Below are 16,243 nucleotides of genomic sequence, written 5' to 3'. Positions count from 1 at the left end.
CTTCATTGTACCGAGAAAGGGCGGTGGGCTACGGCCAATCCTGGACCGTCCCCAGGATTGGTTTGCAGCAATGGACCTGAAGGACGCATGCTTTCATGCCTCGATTCTGCCTCGACGCAGACCCTTCCTAGGTCGGTCTGCGTTCGAGGGTCGGGCATGTCAGTACAAAGTCCTACCCGACATGGTTGTAGCTCCCAGCCGGTTGGGTCTTCAGGTCAACTGGGACAAGAGCAAACTCGCCCCCGGGTAGAGGATCTCTTGTCTCGGTCTCGAGCTAGACTCGGTCGCACGGACTGCGCGTCTCACAGAGGCGCGCGTCCAGTCGGTGTTGAACTGCCTGAGCTCGCTCAAGTGCAGGACAGCGGCTCCACTGAAAGATTTTCAGAGGCTCCTGGGGCATATGGCATCTGCAGCCGCGGTAACGCCGCTCGGATTGCTTCATATGAGACCGCTTCAACACTGGCTCCGCGGCCGGGTCCCGAGATGGGCGTGGCAGTGCGGCATGCTCCGTGTCCCCGTGACACCGAGCTGCCGTCGCACCCTTGTCCGGTGGTCGGACCCTTCGTTCCTGCGGGCCGGAGTACCCCTGGAACAAGTGTCCAGGCACGCTGTGGTCTCCACAGATGCCTCTGCCACGGGATAGGGGGCCACGTACAACGGGCATGCAGTGACAGGTCTTTGGACGGGGCCTCAGCTGCATTGGCATATCAATTGCCTCGAGTTGCTAGCGGTTCGTCTTGCGCTGGCCCGCTTCAAGAAGCTGTTGTCAGGCAAGCACGTTCTAGTCCGCTCACACAGCACTGCGGCCGTTGCGTACATCGACCGTCAAGGTGGTCTACGCTTCCGTCGCATGTCGCAACTCGCCCGCCATCTCTTGTTGTGGAGTCAGAAGGATCTGAGGTCCCTTCGGGCCACTCGTGTCTCAGGTGTGCTCTACCGTGCAGCCGACGAGCTGTCACGGCAGCATCTACTTGCGGGCGAGTGGCGGCTCCACCCCCAGGCGGTCCAGCTGATTTGGCAGCGTTTCGGCGAGGCCCAGGTAGTCCTGTTTGCCTCCCCGGAAACTGCCCTCTGCCAGTGGTTTTATTCCCTGTCCGGCGGCACGCTCGGCACGGATGCCCTGGCACTCAGCTGGCCCCCGGGTCTGCGCAAACATGCGTCTCCCCCAGTGAGCCTTCTTGCACAACTCATGTGCAAGGTCAGGGAGGACGGGGAGCAGGTTCTGTTAGTGGCTCTGTACTGGCCCACTCGGACCTGGTTCTCAGACCTCATTCTCCTCGCGACAGCATCTCCCTGGCCGATTCCTCTGAGGAAGGACCCCCTGACTCAGAGACGGGGCACCTTGTGGCACCCGCGTCCCGATCTATGGAACCTCCACGTGTGGTCCCTGGACGGGATGCGGAGGTTCTGAGTGATCTCCCGCAAGCGGTCGTAGACACCATCACTTCCGCTAGAGCTCCTTCCACTAGGAGTCTCTATGCGTTGAAGTGGAACCTGTTCGTCGAATGGTGCGCCTCTCGCCGAGAGGACCCCCGATCATGTTCGGTCGGATCCGTGCTTTCCTTTCTGCAAGATGGGTTGGAGCGAAGGCTGTCTCCCTCCACCCTGAAGGTGTATGTTGCCGCTATTGCCGCACATCACCATGCAGTTGAGGGTAAGTCCCTGGGGAGACACGATCTGATCGTCAGATTCCTGAGGGGGCCAGGAGACTCAATCCTCCTCGCCCTTCCTCCGTACCCTCTTGGGATTTGACCCTGGTTCTCACAGCTCTCCAGGGTCATCCCTTTGAGCCTTTGCAATCAGTCGATCTGAAACTAATGTCTCTTAAGACGGTTCTTCTGGTTGCATTGGCTTCCCTGAAGAGGGTAGGGGATCTGCATGCATTTTCGGTCGACGAAACGTGCCTAGAATTCGGGCCCGGTGATTCTCACGTTATTCTGAGACCCCGGCCTGGATACGTGCCCAAGGTTCCTACCACTCCCTTCAGAGATCAGGTAGTGAACCTGCAAGCGCTGCCCTCGGAGGAGGCAGACCCAGCCCTAGCTTTGCTCTGTCCCGTCCGCGCTCTGCGCGTTTACGTGGATAGAACGCGAAGCTTCAGGACCTCAGATCAGCTCTTCATCTGTTACGGAGGCCAGCAGAAGGGAAAGGCTGTCTCCAAGCAGAGGATGGCCCACTGGATAGTGGATGCCATCGCCTTGGCGTATGAATCCCAGGGCGTGCCTTGCCCGCTCGGGTTGAGAGCCCACTCCACCAGAGGGGTGGCCTCTTCCTGGGCGCTGGCTCATGGCGCCTCGCTGACAGATATTTGTAGAGCTGCGGGCTGGGCGACACCCAACACGTTCGCTAGGTTTTATAGCCTACGTGTAGAGCCGGTATCTTCACGTGTACTCGCATCCACTAGTCGGTAGACGTGTTGTACCCACTCTAAGTGTCGGCTTGCAATGCCATTCCCGCCACTGGCCGGATACGTGCATACTTCTCTCCAGTCGTGTTCCCCGCTTGGCGAACCCTGTCGAGCTCCTCCGCCTCCCCCTTCGGCTCGGACATTGCGGAGTGTCTGATGCCAGGCCTACATCCGTCGCTGACGCTGTCTGTTGGCTGGGGCCCATATGTCGTGACCCCTCTACGTGAGCGGTCCCATATGTGTATTTTCCACGGTTTAAAACTCCCTACGGGCCGAGTCCGTGTCTTCCCTTAGCAGAGCCAGCTCTGCTGTCACCTGTCAGATGAGTCTCCCCCTAACCAGGTGGAGCCATCCCAGGGACTCCATATGCGTACTGCCCCCGGGCCAGTCCATATGTGTATTCCCACGTAAACTCCTCCCCCATTGGGTAGGTAGTGGTCTCCGCAGCGTCCCTCACGGGTTCGCTTCCCCAGTGTAGTCTAGTTTACTTAGTGGGTATTGGTTAGACAGCAGTAGACTCTCTCGGTGTAAGCTCGCCCCCTTCACCGTCAGCCGGTGCTATGGGCGGCTGAGCTTGCGCTGGGCACTGGAAGGGGTTTCGTAACTGTGGCGTTTTAGTTGGGATCCCAATTCGTCGGTCACTACTGACGTACGTCGAACGTGACCGACTGAAAGGGAACGTCTCGGTTACGTATGTAACCCTCGTTCCCTGAAGGAGGGAACGGAGACGTACGTCCCGTCGCCACAGTTTCTGTACCCTCGCTGTAGTGCGGACACCAGTTGTCTCCTCAGCGAAAAACAGAGTGCGATTGCATCCGCTTCCTATTTATATACACCTGTCGGGGGCGGTGCGCATTATGCAAATATCGCACGCCAATTCCATTGGCTTGTTTTAGTTTACACGAAGATGATAGGGCTCTCTAAGCGATATCCCAATTCGTCGGTCACTACTGACGTACGTCTCCGTTCCCTCCTTCAGGGAACGAGGGTTACATACGTAACCGAGACGTTTTCACTGTTGTTCTAAAAGGTTTTCCAGAGATGGGATTCATGGGATAGTTCAACCAAAAATGAAAATTCTATCAGCATCTGCTGCATCTTCTGGTCCTAAGTCTCTGTAAGTCTGTGTTGTTGTTGTTTGTTTTTACTGTTTTTTTTTTACTGTCCACTATGTAAAAATATAAAAACTCCAGTTTCTTCATTTTAATCTAACTGCGTAATTACAACATAAGGGCAGATTCACCTAGAATGCATTTTTGCTGTTAAAAACGCGAGAAACGTGTCTGTGAAACGGAAAAAAATCGCAAAGTGTAGAGATGCATTTTTTAAAAGTTGAATTTCTTTTAACTTGAGCAAGTTAACAAGTCCCCCTCAATAATTGGAAGTGCCCCCCCTTTTGGTCCCCCCCCACCCAATGCTCAAGACATGGTTACTGCCTTGGCGCAAGATGCTGCAAAAGACGCATAGTAGTTTTCATCAGTATTGCATTTCTTGACAATACATTTTGAGAGTTAGAAGAGCATTGAAAATGTGAAGCACAGTTCTAGAAGGAGCCTGTTGACCGTCTAATGTCTGCAAGATGCCGCAATCTAATCCAGTGTCTTCAACAACGCTCTCCTCACTCGGTGCGTGAGATTTTAATAATATGTAATGACACCCTAGAAAAATCAATCTGCAATTTGCCATTGGTGCGAGAACGCTTGCATATTCACTTCAGCTGACATCATTAAAAAGCCATCCATCCACATCAGATGCACTGACTTTGTTTAATTAGTTTCTACAAAGATATCGAGCAAACCTCTGACCAGAATAATGCTGATTCTGTGCGATTATTGTTAAAAAAAAAAAAAACTGTGAAGAAAAGTTTTTCCATGCATTGGAGTGTAGCCTCCTGGGAAAGAGGAAAGGTTATCGAGAGAGAATGTGTATGCTGTAATGGTTCTTTTGGAAAAAAAAAAATCACACAAAAATGTTACGCTAATGGAACAATCAGTCCTGCATGGTTCCATCACCTGCAATTCCGTCTTTATCCAACTTCCTAATGCTGTTAACGGCTAATGCATGAATCAGAGAGGTGTTTACATTATACATTCCCTGCAATGGCTGAGGATATGAATTGTGGAAGATGTCAATGATGGCCATATCCTTCGCTGGGCTGCATCTCATGTGTCTCATTGAGCCTCCCCCCGCCACAGCCACAATGCATCCTGGGAACCATTAAGGAAACCCGAGAACACCGCAAGCACACAAGAAACACACAAACACAATCAAGAGGAGAGGATGGCTGACCAACACCCACGGGCGAAACTCTGGTGCAGATTTATCGAGCACTCGAATTTCAGACAAAAAGCATCACTTTCTGTTCATAAAGTTGTAAAGAGCTGGAAAACTTTCAAGTATAAACTCTGGCAAGTATAAACAGGGGACTAAGAATATTATTTATAAGGTAAACCCATGACTAGGGCTGTGTGATTAATCGTAATTGGATTTTGATTCCGATTTTGGCTTCAAACAAGATAATCAAGGGAAGACGATTGTTGTGCAACGCTGCCGCATTCTGTCCACTTAACATTCAAATCAGCCAAATATGTGGGTATTGTAAAATGCCGTACACTGTTGCTAAACAGTAGGACGTGTTTGATATTAAACAGTGTTATTAAAAGTGCATTAAGCCGCAAAAGAGACGGCGTTCCCAAGCCGGCTTTCTGTGTGCGCACTCCGAGTCGGAGCCGAAGACGGATAAGCAAATGGGCTTCGGATACACGCGTAAACATGCACACACAAAAATGTATTCACGTAAACAAAGGGTTATGTCTTAAGTAAACGTACACAGTTGGGAAAGAAAACACGTGTGTAACAGTATATTGGATCCGTGCATTAGCTCTTAAAGGGACAGCAGCCTAATAAAACTGCTCTAGTCTGTCATTAAAGGATTAGTTCACTTTAAAATGAAAATTACCCCATGCTTTACTCACCTCAAACCATTCTAGATGTATTTGACTTTCTTCTTTCTGATGAACACAATCAGAGTTATATTAATAAATATCCTGATGTGTCCAAGCTTAATAATTGCAGTGAACGGGAAACAATGAGTATGAAGCTCAAGAAAGTGCATCCATCCATTATAAACGTACTCCAAACGTACATCCCTGGGGGGTTAGTAAAGGCCTTCTGAAGCAAAACTGCGTTTGCATAAGAAAAATATCCATATTTAACAAGTTATAAAGTAAAATATCTAGCTTACGCCAGACTGCCTTCCGTATTCAACTTACGAAGAAAGTGTAATGCCTCTCACAGCTCAAAACGCTTACAATACGTCCTACGGATTCTGTATTCAACTTACAAAAAATGTGTAACTGAGGCGACGTATATGGAAGGCAGTCTGGCGGAAGCTAGATATTTTACTTTATAACTTTCTAAATATGAATATTTTAAAAATATCTAGCTTCCGCCAGACTTCCTTCCATCTCTTTCAATAGATGTTTTTATTTATATCAAATTACAATACAAACTCTGAAGAGGCGGTGGTCCAGATTTATAGAGCGCTCGAATTTCAAACAAAAAGCATCATAAAGTTTTCAGTATAAAGTATAAATTCTGGCATTAATTGAAGTATAAACTATTAATTTTAAGGTAAACCCTTGACCTTGACATTACTAGAGTTAAGCTACAGAAACATATCCAACACTTGGAGTCATAATTGCAGTATATTTCGGCCCTTCACATGCCAGTTTTACTTGCCCACCTTGGCCAGGCGCCTTGGCGTAGCAGACCAAATTAGTGGTCAGGCCATGCCGGTTAGGTGGTCAGCGGTTTGGGGATCCTGTGGTCAGCGTGCAATGGGAGCCGGAGCGACTACAGATCGCTGACCACAGCTTGTCATTGATCCCACACTCAATCGGATTATTGCCGGCCCGAAACAGCCGTGCCTGCAGAATCCGCCGGGCCTGCCAGAGAAAGGAGGGGTGGTGTCAGTCTCCGACGGACGGAGGGAGGAGGGTGGAGATAGATGTGAAAACGAGCGAGCGGAGTGACAGCCCAGGGACCGATTGATCTTCTCATCATTTCCCATCCCTCTCTCCTCCTCTCCAAGCTCCACTCGCTCCCTCCACCCAACCTCGCCTGCAGACGGATTCTGTCGAGCTCCACTGTATTGGATTTATGAGTTAATGGAGATGTCAAGACATAACAGATCGGGAAATAAGGAAGAGAATAGGAGGAGGCGGAGAGTTCTGTTTACACTCCCTCTCTCTTTAACGTGACGGGCGTTTGGAAGGAGTCAGTCTAAGTTATACAGAATTACAGAGAACTCTGGGTGCTTTAGGAGCAATGCTCAGCATGGTTAATCAGAAATGACCATGTCTACGCCTCTTCACGAAGGCTTTGGCCTTCACAGTGCAAGCTTTGAAGTTTCTACTGGGTGTAGGGATTGAAAATAATAGTCATTAGTCAACAGTACTTTCCATGCCAAAGAAGCCATTGTTATGCAACACAAAGAATCTTGGGAACTTGGGTACTTTGTCGTCAACTTTCCAAGCCACAGCTATCGTTACATACTAACTGATGCTCAAAGGTTCTTATACATCGCAAACAATGTTGGAAGCAAACTTTTCACAGTTGGGACTCTATAAAACATGTCTGTAGACTTTTTTTGTATTCAATCTATGGACACTTTGCACTAGAAGTGATGTACCAAATTTCAGAAACCAAAAATCAAGATAGATAGACCGACAGACTGGCAGACCGAGAGATAGATAGATAGATAGATAGATAGATAGATAGATAGATAGATAGATAGATAGATAGATAGATAGATAGATAGATAGATAGAATGACAGATGGATGGATGGATGGATGGATGGACAGTGGTGTAATGTAACAAAGTAATAATACTTCGTTACAGTACTTAGTATTTTTTGGGAGAATCTGTACTTTACTTGAGTTTTTATATTTCTGTCAACTTTTACTTTTACTCCACTACATTTCCTAAATAAATTGTATACTTTTACTCCGATACATTTTCCCAAAGCATTTTCGTTACTTACTACAAAATAAAGGCGGAAGAACACAGACTGCAAGCAAGCATGTGCAAACAAGTACCGCACAACCACGGTTGATTTCATTTTCCGGGTTGTGTCCGTTGCTGGAGCGGCTGAGAAGAGTGCGCTGTCATTATACAGTACGAGAGCGACCTCTAGAGGCGGAGTAAAAACTATCACCAATGCTTCGTAGAGTTTGTTTTGACACATGAGGTGAGGCTGCGCGCTGCACAGAGCGGGATACTTCAAAAACGGACAACAAAACGGTATGTTACACAGTGTATACTACAGTACATGTTTTCATATCATTATAAAGTAATTAGTTTTTTCAGTAGATGCTGCATTAGTGGAGAACAGCATGTTTGCCGTCGAGGCTGAGAGGATGCTAACATTAGTACCTCAAGCGGTTAAAACAATGTGACAAAAAAACAACAACTGTATGTCACGACTGTTACCATTCATTTGCATTAGTTTATATCCATTTGTTCGCTGTTGTGCATTCATTATCCGGCAAAGATGCATATTTAAACTGTATTCTCATCGTACAGCGACAGAAGCATAACAAATCAGAAATGTAGCCTATTCAATTTCAGTTTTTATCGGTACTGTAACACATATTTTCATTAGGTAATCATCAATTTTTCTAAAATAGAGCCAAATAATGTGTGAACGTATATATATAATAGACCCATGCTATGCCTTTGTGTGTAAAGATGGCAATTTTTAAGCATGACAGTTTGGATTTATATGAAATAGTAACATTTTACAATAAGAGCCCATTTGTAACATTAAATAAGGTTAATAAAAGTATTGTTTATTTTTAATTTCAACATTTACATTTTAACATTTGTTTTTTAACAAGTTTTTTTTTTTACATTTTAACAAGTTGTCTCTTACATTAGTTATAATGCACTATGAATTAACATGAACGATCAATGTATAATTACAGGGTATCTGCAGATATGAACAAGTTAAATTTAAGACTTTTTAAGACCTTTTTAATACCACCTTACATGAAATTTAAGACCTAACCTACGATGGAAACACACACATTATTTTATATGTGTGTGTGTATATATATATATATATATATATATATATATATATATATAATTGTTATTGTTAAAGTACCTGCGAAATGTACTGTAAAATGTAATTTATTCCTGTGATCATTTTCAGCATCATTACTCCAGTCTGCAGTGTCACATGATCCTTCAGAACAATTACAATTTGATTTGATACTCAAGAAACATTTATGATTATTATCAATGCTGAAAACAGTTGTGCTGCTTCATATTTTTGTGGAAACGGTGATATTTGTTAGTTTTCTTTGAAAAACAGGAAGTTCAATAACAGCATTTATTTGAAATTATATTACATGTATTTATCAAATATATTATTTATTAAATAGAAATATTCTGTAACATTTTAAATGCCTTCACTCTTCACTCACTTTATCACTTTAAAGTATGACAGATTAAAGTATTAATTTTTGTATTTTTTAAATCTTACCAGAAATGTTTAAATTGGATTTCCACAATTTTAAGCAGCAAAAACTGCATTTTAACCTTAATAATATAAATAATAAGTTTCTTGAGCAGCAAATCAGCATTTTTGAAGAATCATGTGACACTGAAACTTCTCTTTGTAAACAACAGAATTAAAAATCATTCTAAATGCAAATTTAAACATCACAAGCAAAGTAGCATTTACAGTTAATCGAAAATGAAAACACACACCTGCTACAGCAAGCATGCTATATAATTAAATCACAGCCGTTGCAAATTATATATTTAATTCCCAACACATTCATAAAAAAAAAAAAAAAAAAGTTACCGAACACGTTTCAGCGCTGATTCTACTCGCATTTGGTGCGTTGAACCATTTGAACTCTTTTAGGGACCGTTCATATGTCGCGTCTAAAAACGCATGGAAAACGCGTCGGCGCCGCTTTCTTCTTTCCAAAGCGCTCGGGCGCTGCGGTGGCGTCTGTCGTTACTACGCAACCATGAGACGCGCTCTCCATGACGAGTTTGTTTCAGCAAATGATATATGGATTTCCAGCACCGAAAATCACTTTCAGTAGCTTTGCCACGGCAGATTTATTTAAAAATGTGTATCCGTGTACAACTCTGATCAGATATTCCTACATCTTTGCTGAGCTTTGTCCTACAGATGGCGCCGCGCAGCGCTGGACCATTCCGTCGGTGACGTATTAGAAAACATAAAACATACATAAAACATTTTCGCGGTAATTTTACGAACGCACCCACAATAGCCTAGTTTATGTACCTGTTCGTTTTTTTAATAAAAATGACTAAATTCAAAAAATTAAGACTTTATAAAGCCGTGATAAGACTTTTTAATACTTTTTAAGGGTCTTAATTTTCCCAAAATTGATTTATCACCTTTTAATACTTTTCAAGACCCCACGGATACCCTGAATTAATATATTAGTATTTTTTATGTATAAAAATGACAATAAACATTTAGCCATTTATTTAATTTAAAGAAACAAAATGTAAGAAAGAGTTAAAACTAAACACAATCTTGCTGCTCAAACTGTGTATAGAACAATTTTTAATCATATTTTTTTGCTTCTTTTGTAATTTACATTTACTTCAATACTTAAGTACTTTTAATATCAAAAAAATACTTTTCGTACTTAAGTACAAAAAATTTCACATACTTTAAAACTTTTACTCAAGTAACATTCTAAACAGTGACTTTAACTTCTACCAAAGTCATTTTCTGGTAAGATATCTATACTTTTACTTTTAAGTATGGTTTTCGAGTACTTTATACACCACTGTGGATGGATGGATGGAAGATGTGACTTGAAATGAGTGTATGAAGTGTCCAACATTCTACATTTATATTTTCGGTTAATTAAGTGCATCATCCGGGTATTTGAAGTGCACTTTTTCTTCTTGGAATTTTTAGTGTGAACACACTAGCAGTGCTGTAGTACTTTAGACTCGGACTCGGTCTTGGACTCGGTCTCGAGACCATATTGTAATGGTCTTGGTCTTGTCATGGACTCATGTGCATTTTGACTCGGAATTGACTCGAAAGTATTAGGAATCAGACTCATTCCCGAGTCCACTCGAGTCTCATTCAAAATATTTTATGATTATTACTGTATGTTATTATTTCTGTAAATTGATGTTTGGTTGACACGTCCAACGCTTGGTGATTTTCTTGTGTGCAACTGCGCATGACTTGAGACTAACGTTAGTGCAAAGGCAGCAGGACTCGGATAATTTTACTGACTTGGATCTTTGAATCTCGTTCAGCAAAATTAACAAATCTTTTTTCAAGTAATTTCATTTATTTTAGCAGAATATAATTGAAATGTTACATTTTAAATTCCCCAACACATGCTACTAAACGTTTGTCACATTTGTAATAAAAAGTAAACTATAGGCTAATACAGCCACAAAGGCCAAATTATGATTTCTATATATCCTAATTATTGTTAATAATTATATATTGTTAATTCATTAAATATTAAATATTGTTAATTCATTTTTCCAGGAGCTCATTGCTTCTACCTTCAGTTAAACTGCTAACAGTGATTGTAAATTAATTGCCTAAATTATTACATTATTTGATAACTGCATTCTTTAAATTGTAATGTTGACATGCATTCTCTGTAAAGCTGCTTTGAAATGATATGTATCGTGAAATGCACTATACAAATAAATGTGAAATGGAAAATTATGAGTAAAAAATGATTGATTAATGAATTGCTTAGCAGGGTTTGAGGCTATGCAGTCTGTTAGTTCACCTCAGAAAGATCAGATACCTCTCGTGTCTAGAACTCCAAACTTTCTGGTCTCGGTCTCGACTCGGACTCAACATACTCTAGAATGAGCTGGTCTCAACTACAACACTGGACACTAAACACACTATTTATACTACAAAACGGCATAGAATAGTGCATAAGTATGCCAAATGGGACACACCTTAACTGCTTTTTTCTTTAAATGTTACACTTGTTGTGTGTTTTGACCACTCTGAGGAATACCAGAAGCTAAACTTCAACCACTAGGCTTTTTTACCATATTTTTTACCATTTAGCTAGACAAGGCCTCTCAAGTCCACATAGTTCTTGAGCTTAAGAAGTCTGATCCTGACTTTGACAAACAGCGACATTTAAAAAGCACTTTCTGGGCAACATTAGTATATATGACCCGTCAGTGGTCCATGTTGAGTTAGAAGGGACATGTTTGATGCAGAAAGCTGAGCTACGATAAAACTTACTGACCTCCAGTCAGACTATTAAGACGATGATGGAGTGTGTGTTCCTCTCTGTGCGTCTGATCGTCTTGCAGGTTTTGTGGGATTGATGTCGGGTTTTGCGTTGTATCGATTCCCTATTGGCATGGCACTGGTCACTGCCGCCCATCTTGTCATTGGCAGAAGGAGGCGGCTCTGCTTTCTTCTCCACATTGATTGGCTCACAGAAATTGCTTGTGGTTGTGGTCGAACTGCCCACAGTACCACACAATTCATCCATTCCTTAGACAATAAAAGCAATGAAACTGCTAACTTATAGTAGTAAGAAGGTTAAATCAAATGTATCAAACAGATGTGTGGTAATGCACAACAAACCTGATAGGCAAGTTTTGAGCGGTGGCGCAGTGGGTCATGCAGGTGCTCTTGGGAACATGAGTTCGAATCTGGCTTGCATGATGTTTTAATCCCATTTATTTCCAGTGTCTTTACAATTGACTGAAATTAAAGGCAAAGAGGCCATAAATATCAAGCACATAGCCTCTATCAATCTATGATACACATTCAATTTTGATTGTGATCAAGCCTAAGGCCGAATTCAAGATAAGCAGAATCAACACTAAAACATCAAACAAAGGACCAAAACATCCCCCAGTTTAATGTCATTTAGTGTTATTAATGAGGGGGGTTCAGGGGGTCATGAGGTTACTTTCAATTTGCAACTTGTCCCACTCAACCATCTATTTGGTTATAGAGTCTCAATCAGTCATTGCACTAGATTATAAAACTAACAACATTTTGGACAGACTCTTAAAAATAATAAAATCTCAGAGGAGTCATACCGTGTCCTAACTACATGAGACGCGACACGATAAAAAGTATCTTTTCTACGTTATTCTGAGTTTTTGTCCAATAACCAGCTGCAACGGCGACACGCGACAGTTTTATTTTAGAAATTGTTTCTATTTTTCTGTGACGTTGTGGCTGGAACAACACAAAGTATGGCAATGATAATCTCAAGTACTGTTTATGTGCTTTATTTAATGTTAAAAGTGTCTAATGAGAGTCTGAAATATCATTTTATGTGTCTTTTATAGCCGTACTGAAATCAACAATGGAAAATTCACCTCAGTTTTTCAAAATAAATGAAAGGAAACAAGAACGTTCAAACTCATTGTGAACAGACAAGTGTATTCTATGACGAAAATTGTTTCAGTAATGTTAAAATGGTGTAATATTCGTGAATTTGCTTATGTACTTATCCATTTTGTTGCAAGTGCCGGAAGCTTGCTGAGAGAGCCCGCCCACGCGCTCTTCTGATTGGCTGTGATTATTGATTGGCTTTTTCTTGTCTCAAAGTTGCATCGCGTCTGGTGTGGACAGACAAATTGTTTGTCGCTGGAATCTTATCGCATCATGTCTGGTTAGGACGCGGTGTAATCAGTCAAGGAATACTTTATGAATATTAGGACAAACAAAATAAAATATTAGGATGAGTAAATGATAACTATACCTTTAAAGGTGAGGTGTGTAATTTCAGCATGTCTAGCAGCACTAAACATAAAAAAGTTTAACTTTTAAAAAATTTAAGAAATGAATATGTTTATAAAGCAAGTGACAGTAAAGACATTTATAATGTTACAAAAGATTCTATTTCAAATAAATGCTGTTTTTTTGAACATTCTATTCTTCAAAGAATCCTGAAGAATACAATGTAGCAGTTTTCAACAATCAGCAAATCAGCATATTAGAATGATTTCTGAAGCATAAAAAAACATTTTATTCACACTAACAAAATCAGAGATGGGATTTTGCTTGTTGAATCCATAAAGGTAAGATAAGCTTAAGAACTTTTTTATGGCAGATTTTTATGGCCATGTAAACATGATCATGATCTTGAGCACCAGCCTCACCTTGAATCTGTGCTTGAGGTTTACGGTCTCTTAATGCATGTCACTTAAATCCACCATTGACCTCTACGGCCTCTGTCCAACATTTATGCGTCTCAAAAATTCCCCTCTCATCTCCCGGTCAATGGTGTTTTTTTGGAAGTTAAATTAAAAATGCAAATCTAATATGGTTGGCTTGTAATGTGATCAGTATGACGGCCGATCAATGCGTACCGTCGTGCAAACGGGAGGCAGTGATGTATGTGAGAGAGGAGGGGTGAGGGGGGCTGACCGCTCTCGCTTTATCACTATACTCTGTGTGTGTGTGTGTGTGTGTGTGTGGTTCAGGTAAACCCTATGTTATGAAGACACAATGTCCCCACAAAAATGGCAATATACGAAATAGTTTGGTTACCCATGAGAAAAACAGCTTACAAATCATACTAAGTGATATTTTTTAAAAATGTAAAAAATGCAAGGAAGGTTTCTGTGATGGGTAGGTTTAGGGTTAGGGGATAGAATATACAGCTTGTACAGTATAAAAATCCTTATGTCTATGGAAATTCGCCATAAAACATAAAAACCAGTGTGTGCGTGTGTGTGTCTTTCCACAGGCCCTTCCACCAGAGATAATATCCTCAACACTTTCTTATCTCAGGATTCATATCTTCTCACCATGAAAAGTGATCTCTGATCATAGGTGGGTCAAACCAACAAACCAGAGAATATTTTCTTTCTCTTGTTAATTTGATGACTTCATTAATTACTTTTTAAAGAGGTTAATGACAATACATACACTCTGTTCAAAAGTTTGGAGTTGGTAACATTTTTCCATGCTTTTGAAAGTCTCTTCTGCTCACCAAGGCTGCAGTTATTTGTTTAAAAATACAGTAAAAATTGTGAAATATTATTACAATTTTAAATAACTGTTTTCTATGTAAATATACTGTAAAATGTAATTTATACCCAGTGATCAAAGCTGAATTTTCAGCATCATTAATCCAGTCTTCAGTGTCACATGATCCTTCAGAAATCATTCAAATATGCTGATTTGATCAAGAAACATTTCTGATAATTATCAATGTTGAAAACAGTTCATATATTTGTGGAAAAACCATGGTACATTTTATTTTTCAGCATTATTTGATGAATAGAAAGAACAGCATTTATTTGAAATACACTGCACAAAATGCTTTTCTTACTTTAGTATTTTTTGTCTTATTTCCAGTCCAAATATCTAAAAAATCTTAAATCAATATGCATTTAATAAATGAGTAAAATGACATGTCTTGTTTTTTGGGGAAATAACTCAAAAATTAAGTGAGTTTTTGCTTTAAAAAAGCAAAATTATCTGCCAATGTGGTAAGAAAAATAATCTTAATTTAAACAGAAACAAGAAAACAAGACATAATATCTTATGGCATTTTACTACTTTAGCAAATGCATCTTGATTTAAGATTTTTTATGCATATTTGGACTGGAAACAAGACAAAAATACTAAGTAAGAAAAGCATTTTTTGTAGTGTATATAAATGACTTTACTGTCACTTTTGATCAATTTACTGCATCCTTGCTGAATAAAATATATATGTTTGTATGTATGCATGTATGTATATTAAATCTTACTGACTCCAAAGCTATGTTTAATGTATACAGGAGTAAAAAACTTTTTTAAAAGTATTAAACTGATAGTTTATTAAAGCTATGTTTTAGCAAACATGAAACCCCCTTAACCTGTTGAAATCACTGTAATGAAAAGCAGAAACATAATACAATTTAAAAATCAAAGCAATGTTCAATACATAAATAATCAAGTGGTGATTATGTAGATATATGGAATTTGGCACATTAATATAACTCATCAGCGATTAAATTAAATTTTACAGAGTGAACTATCTGTTTTAGAAATAAAATGTTGCTTTCATGTTTCATAGAAAATGAATGAAACTTTGCGATTAACACCTCAATATTTTACACTCATGTTCTGCCACTGAACCAGTAATCAAGCTTAAAGTAATCCAGTTTCATATTAGACCGTCAGCAGTTTTCGCCGCCGTCGGCATCTGCTAAAGATCGCAAATGTGATTTAGCGCTAGTTTAACAGTCACGTTTTGTATACTCTGTCGCACATACATCTACACACGAACCAACACTTAAAGCGGAGAGGTTAGAGGGGTTTGTGTTGACCGCCTGTCTGACCGCAGTGGTGGGTGGGAGATTTATTTAAGATCAAACAGCGAGCTCTGAAAGCCACACAGGCCACAAAAACGGCAGCCCGGTACATCTTCATTAACAAGAAACATTTCTATTGATTTCATTTTTCCAGCGTTTCAAGTTACACATAAGAAATATGTATGGTGGGGTTAAATGAGTTATCCTGACCCGATTTGTATCGAGCACACTCTTTATGATATTATCTATGGGATCGGTTAGTCAGTGGGTGTCAAAACTATTTGGCTGTAATGGGATAATGCACAGCTGCAGTCCTGATGGGCCGCAGAAGCAGGAGAGACGGCAATTCAATTGTATCCTGCGGGACAATGGCCCAACTGAAAGGAGGTGTAGGGATAAAAGTGGAGCGTCCGATAAAATGTAGTGGGAAAATCTAAAGAACTTTAGTAGTTCAATGACAACCGACTTTCGTTTTGTTTTTGTATTGTGAGATTCTT

General features: G+C 41.0%; 1 protein-coding gene across 1 annotated transcript in view; it reads right to left on the bottom strand.

Annotated features, from left to right (window-relative positions):
• runx1 (RUNX family transcription factor 1) overlaps nucleotides 1-16,243 on the bottom strand; it is a 151,735-nt gene that overhangs the window by 114,753 nt on the left and 20,739 nt on the right. Inside the window, 2 exon segments of the mRNA XM_048198166.1 lie at nucleotides 11,717-11,970; nucleotides 12,064-12,183. The gene's annotated coding sequence lies outside the window, so the exon portion shown is untranslated.

Source organism: Megalobrama amblycephala, linkage group LG7, assembly GCF_018812025.1.
Source record: "Megalobrama amblycephala isolate DHTTF-2021 linkage group LG7, ASM1881202v1, whole genome shotgun sequence".
Lineage (NCBI taxonomy): Eukaryota > Metazoa > Chordata > Actinopteri > Cypriniformes > Xenocyprididae > Megalobrama > Megalobrama amblycephala.
Note: the sequence above shows the minus strand (reverse complement) of the source record. Positions and strands in the feature narration are given on the sequence as shown.